The sequence below is a fragment of the Balaenoptera borealis genome (genome assembly GCF_965194805.1).
Source record: "Balaenoptera borealis genome assembly, chromosome: 2".
Taxonomy (NCBI): Eukaryota; Metazoa; Chordata; class Mammalia; order Artiodactyla; family Balaenopteridae; genus Balaenoptera; species Balaenoptera borealis.
Genome location: NC_138867.1, coordinates 128,789,499 through 128,811,718, shown reverse-complemented (window position 1 = coordinate 128,811,718; position 22,220 = coordinate 128,789,499). Strand labels below are relative to the sequence as shown.

General features: G+C 39.6%; 1 protein-coding gene across 1 annotated transcript in view; it reads left to right on the top strand.

The window, feature by feature from the left end:
• Nucleotides 1-22,220, top strand: part of LOC309623497 (uncharacterized protein) — a gene marked incomplete at its 5' end in the record, with an annotated part of 114,962 nt that overhangs the window by 89,885 nt on the left and 2,857 nt on the right. The window contains one exon of the mRNA XM_082380443.1: nucleotides 5,918-6,182. The remainder of the gene's footprint in view (nucleotides 1-5,917; nucleotides 6,183-22,220) is intronic.

The following is a 22,220-nucleotide window of genomic DNA, read 5'->3' as shown; positions in this document are numbered from 1 at the left end:
TTATTTTTTGTATTTAAATACATGTTTCACATTACATATGAATCATTGGTTGGACCTCCATATCGATTTGAAGGCCTGGTTTTAGTACTGGGTAGAAGGTGAAATGTTGGCTAATATGTGCCTTTAGAGTGTGGAAAAGCATCTGATGGGCTGAGAGGAACCAAACAGTCTCTCTCCATATTGTTTACACTTACACCCTTTGCTGGTGTCTCTCAGCCTAGAGACAAAAAGCAAACAGCAACAGAGTTGCTCCATTCCATCTCCAAAACTCTGAACATTTTTGGAATATTATTTAAGCACTATTTATCTATATCCAAGAAAATCCAAGCTCAGCAGAAGAGAAAGATATTGAGTTTGTTCAACTTCTTTCTTCTCTCTATGCAAAATAAGTGTTTTCCACATGTGTGTGTGTGTTAGATGGAAGTTCTACCACTTAGGATGAAAATGACACAATATTCTGAAGTGGCATCCGGGAGTAGGCAGGGTAAGTGAGTGATAGTGAGTGACATGTTTGGCTCCACCCAACTCATGATGGAAGCCACATTGTCTCTACTCAATAACCCCAGAATCAGTTATTTTCATTTAATGGTGATGAAATATTAGAATTCTATGTGCTTTTGTTTGTTGGTTTGGCTTGGTTGGTTGGTTTGGTTTGGTTGTTTTTCCTATACAAGTTATCGACTTAGTTAAATCTGTAGGCTAAGAGCTAGGGTCAGAATTCTTGTTCTTCCACTCTTTGCCAAGAAGACACTAAGCAAATCTGTTAGCCTCCCTCTGTCTCAGTTTTGTCAACTATAAATGAGGATGATAGTACTCACCTTTCTCATAGCATTAGCAGAAAAATCTGTAAAAGACAGAAAAAATGTCTGGCAAATAAAAGGGACTAAGATAAAAGTTTCAAACTGGCAGTATGTTCGCTATCCTGGGGCTATAAGTGCATGTGTATTCCAGTGGGAGTGCACACCACAAATATAGGGATCTCTTGTTATCTGGACTTTCATTATAAAAATATTTGCTATAATGACTTTCAGATATTGAAGATTGTGAAGGAGTGAGCCCTGCATGGAGAAAAGTGGTACAGACAGAAGGAACTTAATTTTAAAAGTCCTTGAGTTGGCATCAAGTCTCACTTTCGAAAGGGAAAATCTGTTATAGTGAGTCCACAGACTTCTAGTGAAAACACTTAAATTGTACAGGAGTCCAGGCAAGAGGACAGAGAGTGTGCTGCAGTCACACTTCAGCTGTACTTGAAGGAATAGTAACAGTGACTTGCATTATTTGAAGGGAAAGAAACAGGAATACAGCCATGATTAACCACATTTGCTCCCATTGCTCCAGCCACACTGGCCTCCTTACTGTTCATGGCAATGCACGCTCTGTCCCTAAGGCTTGGAACATGATTGCCACATAGTAGAGGTCTTAGTCCGTTTGGGCTGCTATAACAAAAATACCATAGACTGACTGACTTAACAAATTTATCCTCACAGTTCTAGAGGTTGGGAAGTCCAGGATCAACACACTGGCAGATTCAATCTCTGGTGAGAGCCCTCTTCTTGTTTCATAGATGGTGGTCTTCTCACTGTGTCCTCACAAGGCAGAAACGGTGAAGGAGCTCTCTGGGGTATCTTTTATAAGGGCACTAATTCCATTCATGAGGACACCACCCTTATAACTAGTCACCTCCCAACAGCCCCACCTCTAAATACCATCATATTAGGGGCTAGTTTTCAACATAAGAATTTTGAGGGGACACAAACTTTAGTCTATAGCTGTGTGTCCAATAAATAATAATTTGCCAAATAATTTGAATAAATAAAGTCTCTTGCATCTGAGCATGAGAACATGGAGATTTTGGTAGCTGAGGCCCTTCAGGTTATTAAGTGTGATTTAACATATATTTTGTCAGAGCAGAGAACTTGACCTGGGATTCCATGTAGCTAAGGAGGAAGCACTTGGGAGAAAGGGTGGTCTGAGAGCTCAGAGACAGTAATCTAAGAGTCTGTGAGCATCTGTTGATATTGGGAGGACAGAGGTGGATTCTATAATAAAACAGCAGCAACTGTGAAAGGACTGAATCACCCACTAATTATGGCAGGTTAATTCACCTGTATAATTACTTATTTGTGTTCATGGTACCTGCCCTCTTTGTTGACTAGAAAACTCCATGAATCAGACCTGCTATTGTTGGCCTGAGAAGGTGGCTTTTGTGACACTGATGCCCATACTATCAGAGAAGGGGATTATAAGAGAATTAGTTTGGCATCTGATTCAAATTGCAAAGTCTGTAGAGAAAGTCCAGATAAATTCTTAAGCTGCAAGTGTCTCAAGAGTAAGATAAGTTCTTTGGGATTCTGAAAGTAGAATTCCAGAATATGTGGGTTTTTCTTAAGCTAAGTATCATGACTCCATCAATAAAATAACTTTTTCATAGATAAGAGCTAAATGAATCATAATACAGAGTAATTTCTGGTTTTAAATTATTGTCAAATTTTGATTATCATCTAGAAATATGGTTCTGAAACTTTAGTGTTTATTGTAGTTATAGCTAGGGTTCACCCCAGTCTTACTGAATGTTTGGAGTTATGTAGGTGTGGATTCAAAATCCACAAAGGTTTTCTAAGCTCTAGCTAATACAAAAGGAGCTTGAAAAATGGTAACATGGGGCAGTTTTCTGGAAATAGCAAGTGATACCCTTGCCAATTATAATGAGTCCAAAAAGTTCCAAGAGTTCTGACTCCTCCTTTCTTTGGCTCAGTTAGGATTCACTTAGACAGTTTTTGTTTGTTTGTTTGTGGTTTTTTGCAAAGCTCCTTTTTCCCAGGGAAGTTCTCAGTGCTGGAGCTAACAAGCCAATCATTGCCCTGATGGGGCAGAAGGCTGTGCTCCCCTGTCACCTCAGACCCTCCCCCCAAGTGGATGCCCAATACATGGAGTGAGTGGACTCAAGATCACCCCTTAGCTAAGACAGTTTTTTTAAATGTCTGATCATCAGGGAACACCATGGGGAGTGTTGCTCTGAGGCTGCAAGATACACCCTTCTGATGAAGGACAGTACAGATGCAGCTTTGAGCATTTGTCCTGTCACAGTAATGCTACTTTAAGTGTATGTGGCAGGGGAGTCTCTGGGATAGGAGTCTGTGTGGCTGAGTTCTAGGATAAGACCTGTCATTTCTCACATGACCACTCTGCTCATATACAAGGAGAACTGGCAAGAGAAAATGGAATTCCATCTCCTCCTGGTGATTTTGTGCAGTATATCTCCATTCTATGCAATTTTCTTGTAGCACATCCCTCCTCCCCTTGAATCATGGTAAGAACCCCATAAACTCATTGTATCAGACCAGTAAAATGTTATCTTCATCTCTCTGTCTCAAGTTTACTATTCTCAGATGTCTATAATTTAATCTCTCCACAAATATTTTCATAAATTCAGTATCAAATATTTATATCAAAGTAACTTACTGGTACATTTCTTAAATTTTATTAACTGACAATTGCAATCAATAAATGCTATCCCAACAACACTGCAGAAGGCCTGAAACAATGTAGGAGGAAGTAACACATCATCTCTTTCCTGTCAGCACAGAGGATTTTAGTAGGGTTGAACAACTGGACACTGGCCTAAAATGTATAATTCCAGGGATTAAATCCTCCAAGATTATGTTATTTATCATTTCAAGGTGAGATTTTATACCTTACTGATGGAGCACAAATAAACTCACACGAAGTCACCTCTGAGAAGATAATATTCATTCCTTATTTTGTAACAAAGAATAAAAAAAAAAAAATTGGGAAGAAGTTCATGCTCTACTATATTTTAGAAATACCCTTTTATGCAAGTTACTTGACCTTTAACATTTTTCCATTATTTAAACAAATGTGAGGAAAATACAGCTGACCCTTGAATAACGTGAAGGTTGAGACACCAACCCCTCACTCCCCAACACTGCCCTTGAAAACTAGGTACTGCTGTCTGTCAAAGGAATTGATAAATGACTCATCCAAGGGCAGGAAGCTGAACCAGTTTGAACAGAATCAGAACTCAAACCCTAGTTCTCTTGATTTCACATATTATGATCTCTAATCGAATACACTTTTCCCCACTCTTAGTATGAAGATCTGTAAAATGAAAATACAAAAATCATTGGAAAAAATCTGCATGTAGGTGGACCCATACAGTTCAAACCTGTGTGGTTCAAGGGTCAACTCTACTACCTACATCATTGAGATATTATGTAATTTAAATAAGAATGCGTGCAAAGAAATTAGTACATTGCATAGTACATAGTAAGTGCGCAATAAATGCTGCTGCTGCTGATCTACCCTTGGTATATCAGCAGCAATCATCTTGACATTTACAATAAACAATGCCCTGAACCTCTAGTCCAAGAAATCATATCAAAGTCTAGCAGCCTTCTCCAAATATTTCCATGTTACAGTCTAAAGATCAAATTTGGTACTAGCATCTGGATTCTAATAGTAGCTAAGTATAGTGGTCAATTTGTTTTCCCTCAGTTGCCTTTACTAGTTTCCAAAATATCACTCCAGACACAGAATACAGCATTGTTCCCTGATTTCACCAAATATATCAACCATGAATGGTGCTTCTGTGTGTTGTGTGCTTTAAAAATTGTGTTGAGATCCAGAAATGTCTATTACCTTGTAGTCTCCCAAACCACTGGGCACTGACTAGTGGGCAGCCCTACTACATTTCCAAGAACATCCCAAGGACCAGTTTAGTGTCTCCAGTGTATTCATTCCTTTTTTCAGACTCTCTCCTGTTGCCTATAGCCTTGCTCTTTTCTTAGCATTATATGTTTAGCATTATAGGCCTCAGTGTGAGTCAGAGATGGAGACCTGGAAGATGTATAAAAAGAAGTGCTAACTTGAATAATTCTGAGCCCAGGAAGAAAGTAGAGGTCCAGAGACACTTTCATTGGAGCTCAAGGCCCATCTCATGGATGCTCAGAAATCTGTCAATGTCTTCCATCAAGAGTCCTGAGAGAAGCCAGGGTCCACAATGTACAATAGGGTGTCTAGGGAGTAGATAATCGTCCTCCATATGCAGATTCAATCTCCTGCCACTCCCAGGACTGCAACTCATGTACATCCCCAAAAAGGAAGGCTACAGCATTGATTCACCCACTCATAACTGGGAAAGGAGGAGTTAACAGCATCTCTGGATACTTGGTCTTTCTACATTGCTTATTGTACATAAAACTGGAATTTATGGTTTATAGGGCACAACTGGAGATCGAAAGTCAGTCATGTAGGTTCCCTACCTGTGATTGATGGAGTGTAGAAGCTAAGAATCTAAGGTGGCTTCCTCAGGCTCTAACTTTTAAATCACATGTGTTACACATATTGTTAGCACTCATCTCTTAATGTAAAACCAAAATACATCCCAGGGTGAAAAAATGACTTCTTTGAGAAGTACATCAGATGGTTTTAGACCATTTCAGAGGTGGATGTTGCTGTCTCTGTCCTTGCTTTTTGTGTCTATCACTAATCATAGTAAAGTTTGGTGCTAGGTACAGCATGTGATTGCTGTGAATCTGTTTTGACAATTGAACATTTGTGGTAGTGTAATGACTTAATCAGAACTGTGTCCTTCAACAAGCCTCTGAGATTACTATAAATCCTAACACTTGACTTCTCATTACTACCTTCTTTTCTTGACTATTTGTTAATATCTCATTCCTTCAAGATTTCTTGTTCTTCCCTTTTTCTGCTACCTTTGTTCTCTTAGGATAATCATTCGTTCTGAGGAAATTGTTCACAGAATATTCTTACTACCTAAGTTACACAAGAGATGAGCAATCATTCTGTTTGGTTAAATGTACTAAAACCTAGGATCAAAACAATTTGTGGTTGTTGTTCTCTTAATTGAGATCCTTGTCCCCTTTACGTTTCACAGGTTTAGAAAGTTCCCCAGACCTTCTCATCAAGAACAGTGATGCCAGAGTGGTTCATCTGGTGTGTCAGGCTGCAGGCTGGTACCCAGAACCTGAGGCAAGCTGGGGAGATCCCTAAGGACAGAATTTAAAGCCACACTCTGAAAACAACAGAGCAGGTGGAAACAGCCTGTTCTCCACTGAGCCTTCATTCCTGGTAACCGTGACCTCTTTGGTCCTCAACCCCAGGCTCAACGAGAAGAAGGAAATAACTATTTCTGTTGTCAGGTTAGTTTCTATATTATTACATCTCATTGCCTTGAGTAGTGTTTTAAAAGCTGTGTTTCTTGTGTATTGTTGAATTTCTAATAGCAAGGAAGATGATTTTGAGTCCCTGAACTGTACGTTTTTAAGCAACCTTCCAATACCAAATTGAATTATTCTATTCAAAGTCTCCTACTTGGTCCAGAGTTGCTAGCATATCTTTGCTAAGTGAGATGTGATATGAAATTCAAAATTCACAATATTCTTTCTTGAGCTTGGGTTTCTTACCAGAGTCTGATTTTTAAATAATGAATATAATAATTGTTAACAGTAAATTGACAGGAAGCACAGTGAAGTTGAAGCTTTCCTTTATCCTTATATAGGCACTTCTTTTATTCATAATATTTATGCAATGGCACAGTAAATAGTTGGATTATATTAAAATCATTGAAATGATTGTTTTGTCTGTAAGACGCCAGGGAAGTTATTTGTATTATTTTACTGGTCGATTTAAAAGTGATGGAGGCATGTGTGTGTGGAGTGATCAGATTAGGACTGACCCATCCCCTCTAGTGTAGACAGGGGCTACAGTAGAGAAGAATTTAAGTGTTATCAAAAAAAAAAAAAAAAAGACAGAAAATGTAAGATGCTTTAAGGTCAGCATGAACTAGATATCTGGCTCTTTTGAGAAATTAAGTATGTACTGACACACATTGCCACTTGTCGTAATTGATGTCTATATTTTCCTTCAGGACAGAAATAATATATGGATAATTTTGAGTATTATTTTAGCTGTGGTCTGCATTTCCGTGGTTGTTTTTTTCATTGTGGTGCAAAGAAGATCTAAAAGTAAGTGGGCTGGGGCAATGTGATGACTGTCATTTGAGTTTGTCCATTGTTGGGACCGGGTGGAGTAAGATGGTGACTTGGAAGAGTAAAACAGTTATCTAAAAGAGTTAAATGATATGTATGTGAAAGAGACTGAAGGCTTGGAAAGCAAGAATATGAAGAGTCATTTTTTGGTAGCACTTCCTCAGTTGAGAATCTTGGTTTTATCTTGGTACTGAATGGCGTGTAATTCTCAGTCTTGCTATTGTGGAAAAAATGCTTTTTGCCCAACAGAATATATTACCACATGGACCCTAGTGTTCAGCCTCCCTTAGTTTGGCTTCAGTTAGGATTTATATAGGGGCCCTGAGTAACCTGGTTCCCATAATGGAACAGATGAGATGTCCAACAGTGAAGTGTGGGACACCACTGTGTACACAGCAGCAAAAGAAAAACAAACTATTAGAATAAGTTAATTAAAAATAAGCCAAAAGTATAGATATAACCCATTTTTGAATAAGAGGATAACTTAGAGATAATTTAAACTTTCTCAAACCTTCTCCTGGAGAACACTTTCCCCAGATGTTAATTAGGGGAGATTTGGGGAAATATCTGATTAAATAAAGTTGAAATTTCTTACTTTAAAAATGATCAGAGATATTAAATGATAATATGAATTATGAATCTCTAAACACATTTAATTTCATGAAAGAATACTTCAGAAAATATTAAGTTAAAAATGTATAAATGTCCATATTTTATAAAGTTAATATATAATTTGAAAAAATACATAAGATGGGATGAATTAGAGTTTTCTTTTTATATCCATGGGTGATATTTATTTTATTCTCCATATATTTCTGATCCTCCCTATTATCCATAATAAGAATGTATAATACTCTGAAAAAAAATTTTAGAAAAAATAGAGTCGATAATTTTTTTCTAGTTATACTTTCCATGCATATCAGTTAATCAGACATAAGGTGAGGATCCCTCTTTAAGGAGAATGGTGGATCAGCTGCAAACCAAACATCATTTAATAGATGTTCTGCTGAGCCACAGTTCTCCACAGACTCTGACCTCCTTGCTGGGTCCCTGCCTTCTCCTTTGCTTGAGCAGACCCACCAGGAAGGATCACCTGAGAACGCTGAGAGGGTAAAGGGTGGATGAGGAAGGGCAAAAAAACCCTTATCTCAAGAGGGGCCTGCTTCCTCTCTCATGATTTGGTCCAGTTGTTTCACATGACATCACCTTTTCCCATCCCGGACCACTTCCTCTACATTTGGCATCCCTAGCATGGAAACCAAAGAATGTTAGCATGGATGCGGAACTGGATATGCAGTTTCTCCACCCAGACACTAAATAAAGGTGTAAACAACAGTCTGTTTTCTTGTTACAGAACCATAAAATTGTAACAGGAGCCCCCAAATGGTAAGAATCCTAACAATTTATTCTTCCAGTAAAATTCCTGAAACATAGGAAGCACTTGATTAATGTTGTGTTGCATTACATATTGAACCCAATCCCTCATTTTCCATGTGAGAAAACTGAGGTCTAAAGGCATTCAGGGACCAATTTAGTCCTAGTAACAGAACTGAGATGGGGATTCTGAACACCCAGCTTCCAGTCTTGCAGTCCCTTTTCTGCCATGGTGTCTGTCTCAGGCAAGGGCAATTTTGAGTTGAAATACAATGTTGGTAATATTTGTGTTCTACAACATCTGCCAGTTTGGGACTTTCTTCTTTCCATGATCTAAGTAAATCTATGCTCAAAATGCTGCTGCATTGTCCTAATCCCACATCCTCCTCAATCTAATATACCTGCTATGGACCCTTACACTTCACAGTGCTGACTTGGTTATCCAGAGTGACAGCTAGAAAATAGGTGAAGTCATCCTCAACAGTCATCCAGGAGAACATGGCTTAGCATTGGCACTTATCATCCATTGAGGAAGACTTCGTATATTTAATTTGTCCAGTTTGGCCAAATAATTCATATTAAGCAAAACACATATTTTAGAATAGTGATGGGGTAAATAGCCATGTGGTTTCCCTATCACACTTATTTCTATAGGGAGAGAAAAAGTTCTGCAATATAATGAAAGACTCGAAACGCTTTAAAAGTTGTAATAGTTGTTCTGGGACTGATCCTTTTATCCAAAGCATAGTTTCTGTTGCATCTTTCCGAAGTTTGATTTCTGGATAGTTTGGGGCAAACCTCTCTCTGGCTTTGCCCTAGTTCTTTTTCTTCAATTTTGGAGGACCTGAACATCTTCCATGGAGTGGCTTGCCTGGCCCCAAGGCTGGATGGGCTTAGAGAGCTCCAGTTGGATTAGAGCACTTATTACCCCCTCCCCAAGCCTCTCCTTTTATCCAACACATCTCCAAAATTGTCCAACCTTTTTTGCTACTTCAGAATTGACACTTGGAAAGTTTCTTCACTCCCAGTTTTTTCTCTACATTTTTCTATATGGCCTTCGTATTTTAGATTATTCAAAAGCTTTGTTTTCATAGTCTATCTCATATAAACCATATTGAACAGTTTTTAAAACATTTTCCCCCTCCCTCGCTTCCTTCCTTCCTCTCATCCACAGCCGGGTCAGTATGAAAGAGCCAGTTTTCCCTTTAACCTCATATTCAGTTGAATACACATCACATGTAATTTATGATCTAATCTTCTGTTTGCCATGAACAATGTTACCATTTTGATGCCTAGATTCACAATCTCATAACTTTCAGACATAGTCAAAATAAATTTCTCTATGGAGCTTACTGAGACCACTTCTAGGAATTCACAGTATGCTTCACTTTGCTAATTGTAGTAGCAGAGAGCTAGTAATTACTCATACTTGTGTGCCAAGTTTTTTTTTCTGTCTCTCCATTCTCTATGTCTTCTGAACTTCCATGGTCTACTAGAAATGTCTTCATCACAGTTGACCTTGGTCTGAAAATCAATAACTCCATCTTTTTACTCTTCATCAATCTCTGTAATATGCTTATTTTTTTATACATCTTCATTGGAGTATAATTGCTTTACAATGTTGTGTTAGTTTCTGCCGTACAACAAAGTGAATCAGCTATATGTATATATATATCCCCATATCCCCTCCCTCTTGAGCCTCCCGCCCACCCTCCCTATCACACCCCTCTATGCCGTCACATGGCACTGAGCTGATCTCCCTGTGCTACGCAGCAGCTTCCCACTAGCCATCTATTTGTAATATGCTTATTTTTAACTAAAGTAAAACTACAGACATTTCAGTACATTGAGTTTCTACCAGGTTTTGGCTATCTGAAACAGTAAATTTTGGCAGACTATTTTTGTTATAGTCTTTGCCCTCTCTTTTTTCACATTGCATAGTCTGATTACCCATAACAGTATATATGTCTGGCATCAGTGGAAATATGGCTCAAACTTCTAGATACTTTCTGATCTGTCTGTTCGAATCCTGTCTCTCACTTGTTGAAAAATATGGATTCTTTTCCTTTCTTTTAAAATTATTTATTTTTACCTTTTTTTTTTTTTTTTTTTGCTAGAAGTATGTGAAGGCTACAAGTCTACTGGGGAATAGAATTGGTATTGTCAGGTTTCCATCACTGCAGTAATAAATTCCACTGAAAGGGCCATCATGTAGTTGATTTTCAGAATCACATTGGAAACCCCTACATTGATCCCCGTTTTTAATACAGGTGCATCTCTTTCTCTTTCCCCTACTGGGTTCTTTTACTGAGCTCCTCCTTTGCCTGTGAGGCTCCGATTCCTGCCATCCATATCCAAGTGCTCTCCTTAGCTGAATCAGCTCTCTTTTGGAGAGGTGGGTGAAAACATGCTTTGGTAGATTTGGTGCTCTCCAGTCAGGCTTCAAGAAGGTTGGCCCTAGGGTAATAAATCATCCCAGTTTGTCTGGGACTAGCCTGGTTTTAGTAATGAAATTCATGTGTCCCAGGAAACCCCTTTTCATGATGCAAAAATCTCCGGTTTCCTATAATGGGTACAGAAGGTTGGAGGAAAACTGTAAAACCAGTGCAGCAGCCCAAAAAATAGGTCTGAAAGCAACACTCTGTTTTTTTTTTAAATTTTGTTTATTACTTGCTTCTTATTAGCTTTTATTTATTTATTTAGTTTTGGCTGCGTTGGGTCTTCGTTGCTGCGCGGAGTCTTTCCCTAGTTGCGGCAAGCGGGGGCTACTCTTCTTTGCGGTGCGCGGGCTTCTCATTGCGGTGGCTTCTCGTTGCGGAGCACGGGCTCTAGGCGCACAGGCTTCAGTAACTGTGGCACACAGGCTTAGTTGCTCCGCAGCATGTGGGATCTTCCTGGACCAGGGCTCAAATCCGTGTCCCCTGCATTGACAGGCAGATTCTTAACCACTGTGCCACCAGGGAAGTCCCTGAAAGCAACACTCTTTTTAATATCAAATGAATACAGCATAGATTATCTGCCTTCTTTAGTCACTGTCACTGTTTTTTCCCCTGATAACTGATGTTGGCAATCATGATTTGCAGTTCACAGTAATGAATCACCTGTTGTTGCATCAGTCTGAGTTGTGTGCAAAGTAAATGCATTGTAATCATGAGCATTACCCATCCATCTTTGACTTTGCTTGTAGATTAACTGTGGTACATTGTATTGAGATAGTGCTAAAATTTTTTTGAAAGAATACTGGCTGAAAATTTCCCAAATTTGATAAATAGTGAACACTCACAGATCTAAGAAGCTCAGTGAACCCAAAGCATAAGAATCACGAAGAAAACTGCACAACGTCACACAATAATCAAATTACTGAAATCTAGTGATAAAGGAAAAATCTAAAAACCAGAAAGAGAAAAAAGATACATTATTCTTATTCTGTAATAAGAATAAGAATTACAGCAGACTTGTTAGTGGAAAAAATGCAAGTCAGAAGAGAGTAAGGGTAACTTCTTTAAAGTATTAAAAAAATTTTTTTAACTGTCAATCTACAATTTACCCACCAGAAATAAATTTCAAAAGCAAAGGTAAAATACTTATTCATCCCTAAAAAAAGTTAAAGAATTAATTACCAACAGAACTTCACTACAAATGTTAAAGGAAGGCCTGTAATCCCAAGGAGACTAGAGCACGTGGAAATCCGGATTTGTACAAGGAATGAAATTTATGGAAAATAAATACAGAGACAAATATAAGACTTTTTTCCCTTTAAGATTTAAATCTCTTCAGAAGATAATTGACTGCTTAAAGCAAAAGTAATGACATATTTGTGGGCTTTATGACATATACAGAAGTAAAATGTGTGACAAGAATAGTACTTAGGCAAGGAAAGGGTAAATGGAAGTGTATTATTGTATGGTTCTGGTTTTTTTTTTTTTTTTTTTTTGGCCTCGCTGCAGGGCATGTGGGATCTTAGTTCTCTGACCAGGAATAAAACCTGCACCCACTGCATTGGAAGCGTGGAGTCTTAACCTCTGGACCTCCAGGGAAATCCTACTATTGTATGGTTCTTAAAGTGCCATGAAGTTTAATATTACTTGAAGGTGGTCTGTGGCTAAAGATGTATACTATAAATATTTATCTAAGAATCTATCATTATGTAAAACAAAATTATAAAACATAATTAAAAATAAAGTATAATAAGAGGAAAGAGAATGCAAACAGCAGATGGGCGAGTAGAAAACAAATAGAAAAGTGTTACACACAAACATATCAATAGTAACATTAAAGATAAATATTCCAAAAGACCCAACTAAATGTCAGATTGTCAAATTGGATAAAAAAACAAGACACAAAATATGTTGTCTATAAGAAACCCAATAAAAATATAAATAAACGTTGCTGAAAAGTAAAAAGATAGTAAAGAATATAGCATGCTAACACTAATCCAGAGAAATTGGAAGTGGCTATATTAATAGCCATATGAATATAATTCAAGTTAGATTTCAGAATATAGAATATTACCAGGGATAGAGGACCATGTAGAAATGATAAAGGGCCAATTTATCAAGAAGATAAGACAATCCTAATTGTTTGTGTGCCAATTAACAGAGTTTCAAAATACATGAAGCAAAAAACTGATAGGTCTGCAAGAAGAAACTGACATATCTACAATATACTCGGAAATGTCAATAACAATATCTCAGTAATTGATAGAACAAGTAGAAAGAAAATCAGTGAGGAAAATCAGTGAGGACATGGTAGACTTAAACATGAGTCTCAACCAACTTCACCTAATTGATGGTTATAGGACATCCCACAACACAACAAAACACAACACAACAGCAGAGTACAAATACAACTTTTTCTCAAGTGCCTACAGACCATTTACAAAGTGTCATTTACATTCTGTGTCATAAAATTAAGAAAGATTTCAGCAAAATGCAGGGTATGTACCTTATTTGTAGCCTCATTAGCATGAAACTACTGTGGAAAAGAAATCATGAGTGTGGGATCCTGGATGGAATCCTAGAGTAGAAAAGGGCATTGGTGGAAAAACTGATGAAATGCAAATGAAAGCTTTAGTTTAGTTAGTAATATTGTTACCAATGTTAATTTCCCGGTTCTGATCATTGTACTATGGTATTAAGATATTAACATAAGGGGAGGCCAGGTGAGGAATATATGGAAACTCTCTACTATTTTTGCAACTTTACTGTAGGTCAAAATAAGGCTTTTTTAAATGTAAGTCAATTTTTGCCTATTAAATTAGCTTTTGTGGACTGTTGCCAAGAACATAGTTTATGTAGTCAGAAAGACATAGGTTGCAATCCTAGCTTTATCACTTACTACCTGTGTGTCTCTGGGTAAGTTACTCAAGTCCTCTGGGCCTCCATTTTCTTAATCTCTAAAACTGAGATGATAATACCTTTATTATAAAATTGTTGTGAGAATTATGTATGTAGGTTAAGTGCCAAGGACAATGCCTGGCACAGAGTAGGCAGCAGCAAGACTGTTTTTCTTCCCACTGCACGACTGAGTTGACCTATGTGCTATGTCCCTATCCTTTTGGAGCCCATAGTCCAAAGAGAAAAACATTCCAATCATTTCAGCTTTATATGATTTCCTTTCCTATGGCACTCATCAATCTGCCTTGTACTATTTGTGATTCAGCATTAGTGATTCTCATGAGCAGGCAAAGAGAATAAGAGAAGAGATGGCAATACACTCTACTATACTGTGAGCTCCTTGAGAAGAGGACTAGTGTTTCTCACTTCCCTTGGTTCACCACCCAGACCTGAGTACAGGGCCTTTCACAATTGTATTGAAGTCAATAGAAAGTAGGAAAGGAAGAGTAATCTGACCACCCACCCAGACTCCTTTTCGGTAAGGCTGAGGCCGATGGCTTTTTGTTTTTGTTTTGTTTTTCATGGGAGGAGGATCTATGTCCTCTGCATCTTGGGCTGCTCCAGGCTTTTTCTTTCTTTTCCACCCCTAGTGGTTCCATGCCAGGCAAAGGGCCAGCAGGAGGATGATATTAAGGTTGATTTGTCCTCTTCCAGTCATATGGTGACGGGAATGCCTTCTATTGGGAGTTCTGTCATTTTCCTTTCTTTCCCTCTAGGCTTCAGCATGGTTTGGGAGACCTTCTGGCTTCCATCCTGTTAATCATGCAGCTTTCAGTCTGCAAGCTTGAGATGAGGGGTCCCACCACTGGAACTTTAGCTGTTCCGATAGAGGCTTGCTGGTGGTGTCTGTTCCTGCAAGCACCACATGCATGCTGCCCTCTGGGGAGAGACTGGTACCTCCTGCTGACATGCTGAATTGCCCTCTGAGGACAACGAGATGCTTACAGCCATTGCCACAAACATGTTAAGACCTCACCTCATAGGTGGGGACATGTCAGAAGCCCCTGCCCTGGCCATGCTGGCTCTGCTTCCTCCTGGATCCATGAAGGCTGCTCCTGCCAGCACTGAGTTGATCTGTCCTGAGTGTGAAGACTGGGTGGATGCCATGTCCATAGCACCTGCTGTGGCTCCTATTGTTAGCGCTGCCTCCCCGGCCCCTGCTGCTGCCCCTTAGTCAGGCAGCGTAGGTTTCATGATTGCAAAAGAGTGTGTGCTTCCATAAACACAGTATGTCTGGGAGGACTACTGGATTCCTCCTTGCTCCCACCTAAGCATAACAAGAAGAGATGACCTTAAATATCTCAGGGATCATGTGAAGTCACCTGATTCTGACCTGACCTTGATGCCCTTCTCCATAGATACTCATGACCTGTGCCAAGGGGGTAAAAACAAATAGAGAAAATGAGTGAGACCAGAAAGTCCTGCTCCCTCTCTTCCCGTAGATGAATAAGTCAAGAGTTTGACTTGAAGTCAAGTCCAATCTCCTGTTTAATCCCCTCTCTAGTATCCATACGATGGTGATTCAAGTTTTGCTTGAATAGTTCCAGTGTTAGAAAGAGAACTGCCACAATATACCTTTATTTTATATACTTTTGTTCATATATCTGCAGAAGATATTCCTAGAAGTGAGACTGCTGGCCATTTTGATAGCGACTAACAAATTGTACACACGCACACAGCTTGTACCACCTCTGATGTAGACAAAAATCGGTGCGTGACAGTCACAGGGAGATGGATTAGGACTCAAAGGGAGGACTTTCTATTAGTTAAAAATGTCCCGCAACAGATCAGACTGCCTGTATTGGAATTGTAAGTGTTCAAGAATAGATTGGATGGTCAGTGTGATTTAGAAGGCATTACGACGGTGGGAATTTGAATGGAGGAGCTGGTATCTAAGAAATCTCACTTTGGAAGCACTAGGAACCTTGTCGCAAGGCCTCTGAATGGTGGCTCATTTGGCCTTGAACCCTTCCAAATGCAATTCATTTTTCAAGTGAGCCCCAGAGCACCACCTGCTTCGCAGGAACCAAAACACCCTGGCCCTATTTTCTAGAGTATCTGCTAAGTCTTAACTTCTAGACTCTTCTTGTCCTCTGCCTCAAAGGGAGCTAAATCCATTGTGTCCCAGCTGGGATGGCCTGAGCACTGCTAGAACTCTCCCCTGGTGGTCTCAGGAGGTTTCCCCAATAAACAAAAAGATCTCAGGGCAACACACCAGGAGGTAAAAAGAGCAGCTAGTGGCAACCTTCAGATGGAGATGTTGTTTTTCCATGACTATGGATTGATATCTTTATTCAGTTGAAGGGCTACAGCCTACAGGGAGCCAAAGAGTGGGAGATTAGGTGGAAACAAATAGGAAGGAAAACAAATAGGCCCAGCCACATTCCACTCCTTCTGTTAAAAGAGTTACCAAGTCCTGTACATTCTACTTCACCTCTCACATCCATCTCTTTTTCTTGAGAGGTTGAGCCCTAATTCAGATTAATAAAATACATCACTGATCTCATCATGCCTCAGCTCAAAAACCTTTATTGGCTCCCTGCCACCTACTAAAAAAAGGTATGTGCGAATCCCTCCCTCCCTCACTCTGGCATGCAAGACCCACTATACGTCCCCAACCTCCTTGTTTGGTGTTACTTTCCACAGTCCCCCTTACATACTCAGCCAAAGGTCTCTTCCTCCACAAAGGCTTGGTGAACCTCTGGGGCTGTGTCAGATCTCTCTTTCCTTTGAATCCATGCCATATTTGGGAGTCCTCCCATGGGGAGGCCCCTAACAGCTTGGGTTCCATGTCAGAGTGTTTTATTTGCAATACTGTCTTTGTTCTGCTGTATCATTTTTTTTTTTAAAAGAAATTCACGTTCTTTTATTTATTTATTTATTTATTTATGACTGTGTTGAGTCTTCGTTTCTGTGCGAGGGCTTTCTCTAGTTGCGGCAAGTGGGGACCACTCTTCATCGCGGTGCGCGGGCCTCTCACCATCGCGGCCTCTCTTGTTGCGGAGCACAGGCTCCAGACGCGCAGGCTCAGTAATTGTGGCTCACGGGCCCAGTTGCTCCGTGGCATGTGGGATCTTCCCAGACTAGGGCTCGAACCCGTGTCCCCTGCATTGGCAGGCAGATTCTCAACCACTGCGCCACCAGGGAAGCCCTGTATCATTCTTAAAGGGAGGGACTGAAATGCCTAGACTCACCTGGTCAGCTCTAAGGTCTTTGTAGGCTTGAACCATTTGAACCATGTAATGCAGTAACACAGATTTATTGCTTAAGGCTATATTTTGTCAAGACAGCTGAAAAGACACATTATCTCTTGTCCCAGTTTCCTTAACAGCCTCATAAGGGTCTGTTTCCCTAGCACCTACAAGCACAGCACCTACTAAATGCAGTTAACCCATACATAGTGCCCTTTTAGACAAAGGGGCCCTCTGGGCAGACACAGCCCCTCAGACACATAGTTTGGCTAGTAGACAGGTGCCCTTTCCTCCAGGCTATGGCAAGCCAGCACCAGGATGACTACACAGCTTGATGAAAGTAATGCAGCCTGGATTGTATACTCTTACCCTCACCTCTGAACCAGGTGCCCTTGTGCAGTGAGCAACCTACACAACATTATGGGACAGTCTTACCGGCCCTAGAGTGACTCACAGGCCTCAGACTTGAATTCCGCCCCCCTTTTCCACCCCAGGCCTATTGCAGTTCACTTGCTCAACCCCCTGAGCAGCTTCGCTTTCCCTGTAGACCAGAGGTCAGCCAACCATGGGCTACATCCAGCCCACTGCCTGTTTTGCAAATAAAATTTTACTGGAGAACAGGCACATTCATTCTTTCACACATTGTCAATGGCTGTTTTTGTGCCACCATGGCAGAGCTGAGTGGCTGTGACAGAGACCACATGGCTTCACAAAGACTAAAATGTTATCTTGCTTTTTACAGAAAAAGTTTGCCTACCCTGTCTTAAACCTTTGTGTGTCTGGATCTCAGTTCACTAAAGGAGCCCCCAGGTCTCATGTTTTTTATGTTATTACTGAGAGCCTATTGGTTTATTGTTGGTCTTGCTCTTTTGTCCCAACTACCTGAGCAAGGGCATGTGTTCCTTGTGACACCCAGTGGGCATACTGAGCCCTCCTTCTCTAAAGCTGACTTCAATCTGAGCAACCCTGACTTCAGTCTGTCTAGCCAGATGGGTTGTAGAGAGCTGTGTAAAGTTTCCATTAGTTTATCAGCAGTATCTTTGTCAAGTGTTTTTTTTTAAATCACATTTTGTTAACAAAAGACAGTCATTGTGCCCTGTCTTTCCAAGACTTCTCAAAGCCTGTTTTTTTTTTTTTAATATTTATTTATTTATTTGGTTGCACTGGGTCTTAGTTGTGGCAGGTGGACTCCTTAGTTGTGGCTTGCCAGCTCCTTAGTTGTGGCACATGGGCTCCTTAGTTGTGGCATGCAAACTCTTCGTTGTGGCATGCATGTGGGATCTAGTTCCCTGACTAGGGATTGAACATGGGCCCCCTGCATTGGAAGCACGGAGTCTTAACCACTGTGCCACCAGGGAAGTCCCTCAAAGCCTGTTTTAATTTTGTGTCTTAAATCAGGATAAGCCAGTGCTCTGGAGAAAACACATATGCTGCTAAGTCCTCTTCTTTTCCCAAGTTGGTCATCCTGACACTTTGCAAGTGCATTGTCTCCAGCTGTTAGGGTGATGAATTCTCCCACACTGGGACCCATATAAGTCCATTCCCGCTACAGGAATTTCCAGACAGGACAGGGAGAATGACATTAGCTGCCTCAGCAACTGACTTGGTGAGGATTAGAATCAGAGACTCAAACACCATGGGAACTCAGAATCACAGAGCCACCGAACTTAAGCTGCGGAACAGAGTTCACCCAATAGAATGCATTGCCTTTACTTCAAGACATAAAGACATCTTTTCCTGATCGGGGGTATATTTTATCTCCTTTACAGTTTTGATTTAGTGAAAATGAGTGTATTGTCGCTCAACAGAGAAACATGCCATTATTCAATGACTGCTGATATTTAGGCTGAAATAATTATTATATGTTCCTAGTGAATTGAACTTTTTACAATTGTAAAGTGTCTCTTCATAAGTCTAGTTATACTTAATGCTATAAAGTCTACTTTGACTAATTTTAGCAAGCCACCCAAGCTCTCCTTTTGTTAGACTTTATATGGGGCTTTTCCCCCCAAACCTTTTAGCCTAAATTTTTAGTTTGCTTTATATTTAAGTTATGTATGTCTCACATAAGGAACATGTAGTTCAGTATCTTACTCAGTCTGACAATCTTTACATCTACTTGGTGTAGTCTGTTTACACTCAATAGAATCAATGTTTATTTTGGTTTAGCTTCATCATCTCAATATTTGTTTCCTATTTCACTTATCTATTGTTTAGTTAGGCTTAACTTTTTAACATCAAACCATAATACAGCACTGTGGGTAAAAGCATTGGCTCTGAAGTCAGGCAGCTTGGGAACATTTCCTAGTTCCACTACTTGCTAGGTGTGACCCTAACCATGTTTCTGAACCTCTCTAAGCTTTATTTGCTTAACAGGAAAATGGGATGATGATAGCAATTATCATAACTATCTGACAGGAGAGAGTTAGTTTTTAAAAATCTCAGGTAAAAAACATTTGATATGTTTTATCGTAATGTTTATATAATATACTTTCTACTAATCTTACCTATTATGTTATTAAACAGTAAACATAATTTCTAAAGCCAATACATTTCCATAGCTCCCCTGACATAGAACGTAGGAGCTGCATCTGCTACCCTCTGTCACATTCCATATCAGTGTTTTCTGATAATTTAGATTGACATTTGTATTTCTTTTCCGCAAAGAAAAATTAGCTCTTAAAATTTTTATCAGATTTTTGTGCATGACTTCTTGTCTCTTACATTATCCTCTTGGATTCTGTAGCATATGCTGTCGGTGCCCTGTCCCATATTCCCTTGGCCCACCTGGGTTCAGCAGTAACTGCAAGAGATATTTGCCCTGGCAGCTTTCCACATCAGGAGCCTTGATCTCTCTTCTCTGCCTGAGAGCTTTCTCAAGCACCAGGGGTGCTTTCTCAGCTGCTAGAAGGAGCAGCCAGAAGTGCAGGGAATGACAATCAGTGGATAAATGTCGCAGCGTCCCTGTCCTCTGTTAGTGTGATTCTGAGCCATTTTTCTCACACGTGTTCAGAGAGTTCCAATTTTCCACAATATTAACCTGCTCATTAATGTATTTTCCTTAGCTTTTTTCCCACCCTTGTCTCGCTTTCCCAGTTTCCTCATTTGTGTTTCCTAGGATCATCTTCCAAATAAATACTTACATCCAAGTCCTTCTCAAATTGAGATTATCATGTTTTTTCTCCTTTGTCTCTTACATTGGGGTAGTTTTCAACAATTTTATTTTCAAATATTAATAAACATTGCATTCTGAAAATAAACTTAATATGGTTGTGACACACAGAGAGATCAATAGATAAGTTGATTTATTTTGTTAACATGGTACCCTATAATTTTCATTTCTTGTAATGTCTTATCAAGTTTGGGCATCAAAGTTACATTGCCCTTACAAAATGTGGTGAAGAGTATCCATATTTTTCTATTCTCTAAAAGAGTTTGTGGGAGATTTTTGTTTCTTCCATTTTAAATGCTTAGAAGAATTCCTCATGAAAGTCATCTGGACCTGTAGCTTTCTTTATGGGATAATTTTTATTTTTTTTCAATGAGAAATTGATTGATTGATTGATTGATGGCCACGCCCCCACAGCTTGCAGGTTCTTAGTTTCTCAACCAGGGATGGAAAACCCATGCTGTGCAGTGAGAGCACAGAGTCCTAACCACTGGGCAGCCAGGGAATTCCCTGGGATGATTTTTAATGTTTCATTTAGTTGCTTTAATAGATAGACTTGTTCAGATTTTCTATTTTTTCATGAACTGGTTTTAGCAAGTCACGTTTTCTAGGAATTAATACATTTCATCTAAGGTGTCAAATTTATTGTCAAACTAGTTCACAATATCTTCATATGAATTTTGTAATCCCTGTGGCATATTTTCTCTCTTTTCTAGCCCTTCTAAGGATTTATTAATTTAAAAAATTTTTTTGTCATAACAATGGTGTTTTGCACATGAGAGGAGGCAAACTTAGCTTACTGTTCCCTATTTAACCATAATTCCAATTATTTTTAATGACTCATTTACTCAAGTCAGGGCAGAAAAAAATGGAAAATTTTCTCAAAGAGATTACCTTTCACAAAGGATGTAAATCAACTCTAATGGCTTCTGAAGTGAAAATTCCTGAAGCTCCCACTCTGCGCTTTCCCCCACTTCCCCCCAGCATTTTGCCCTAGAGAGAAAGTCACACACAGGCTCTTTATTGGAGCCAGAATTTAAATCATAGCTTAAATATCTTTCTGTTTTCCTCATTAAACCTCCTCCACTGGTATCCAGGTTGAACTCCCTACTTCCAGGAAAAACCACCCTATTTCACCTGAACTGTCCAACTTGACCAGTCTTACTCCAGCCTATTTAAATGGGGACAAAAATCACGTCTCAGAATTGCGGTATGGATAGAGATAATGCATCAAAAGTAACAAGCATAGTACTTGATTCTTAGTTGTACCATAAATAGTAGTTATTATTATTGCTTTCCGTGCTTGATTTCCCCCCTTCAACACACTAGACTGTAAGCCCATAATGAGATGGGCAGTGTTTTATTTACCTATGTAAATCTGTCCTTTGTGGTCAGTAACTGGCACAAAATAGACATATATTTTTTGTTTGAGAGTCTGAATTGAAGTCCTGATCTTCCAATAAAAATTTTGTCCCTTAGACTCTTGGAACCACTACAAAGTTTCACAATTTGATAAAGGTACTATGATTATTTCCTGTATTATATAAGAGGGCATGGTTGAGTGATAAGGCATGGACATATCACCAACACTGTGATATGCCTAGTGCATATTAGATAGTTAATTTTTTTAATTAATTAATTAATTAATTAACTATTTTTGGCTGTGTTGGGACTTCGTTTTCTGTGCGAGGGCTTTCTCTAGTTGCGGCGAGCGGGGGCCACTCTTCATCGCAGTGCGGGGACCTCTCACTATCACGGCCTCTCTTTTTGCGGAGCACAGGCTCCAGACGTGCAAGCTCAGTAGTTGTGGCTCACGGGCCTAGTTGCTCCGCGGCACGTGGGATCTTCCCAGACCAGGGCTCGAACCCGTGTCCCCTGCATTGGCTGGCAGATTCTCAACCACTGCGCCACCAGGGAAGCCCCAAGATAGTTAATTTGTTTTTAATTTGATTGCATGTTGATGGGGTAGAGAAGAAAAAAAAACTCCACTACAGAATTTGAGCTATTTTCAAATATGTGCTTTAGCAGCACTATGCCTGGCCTATAAGGATATTCAGTG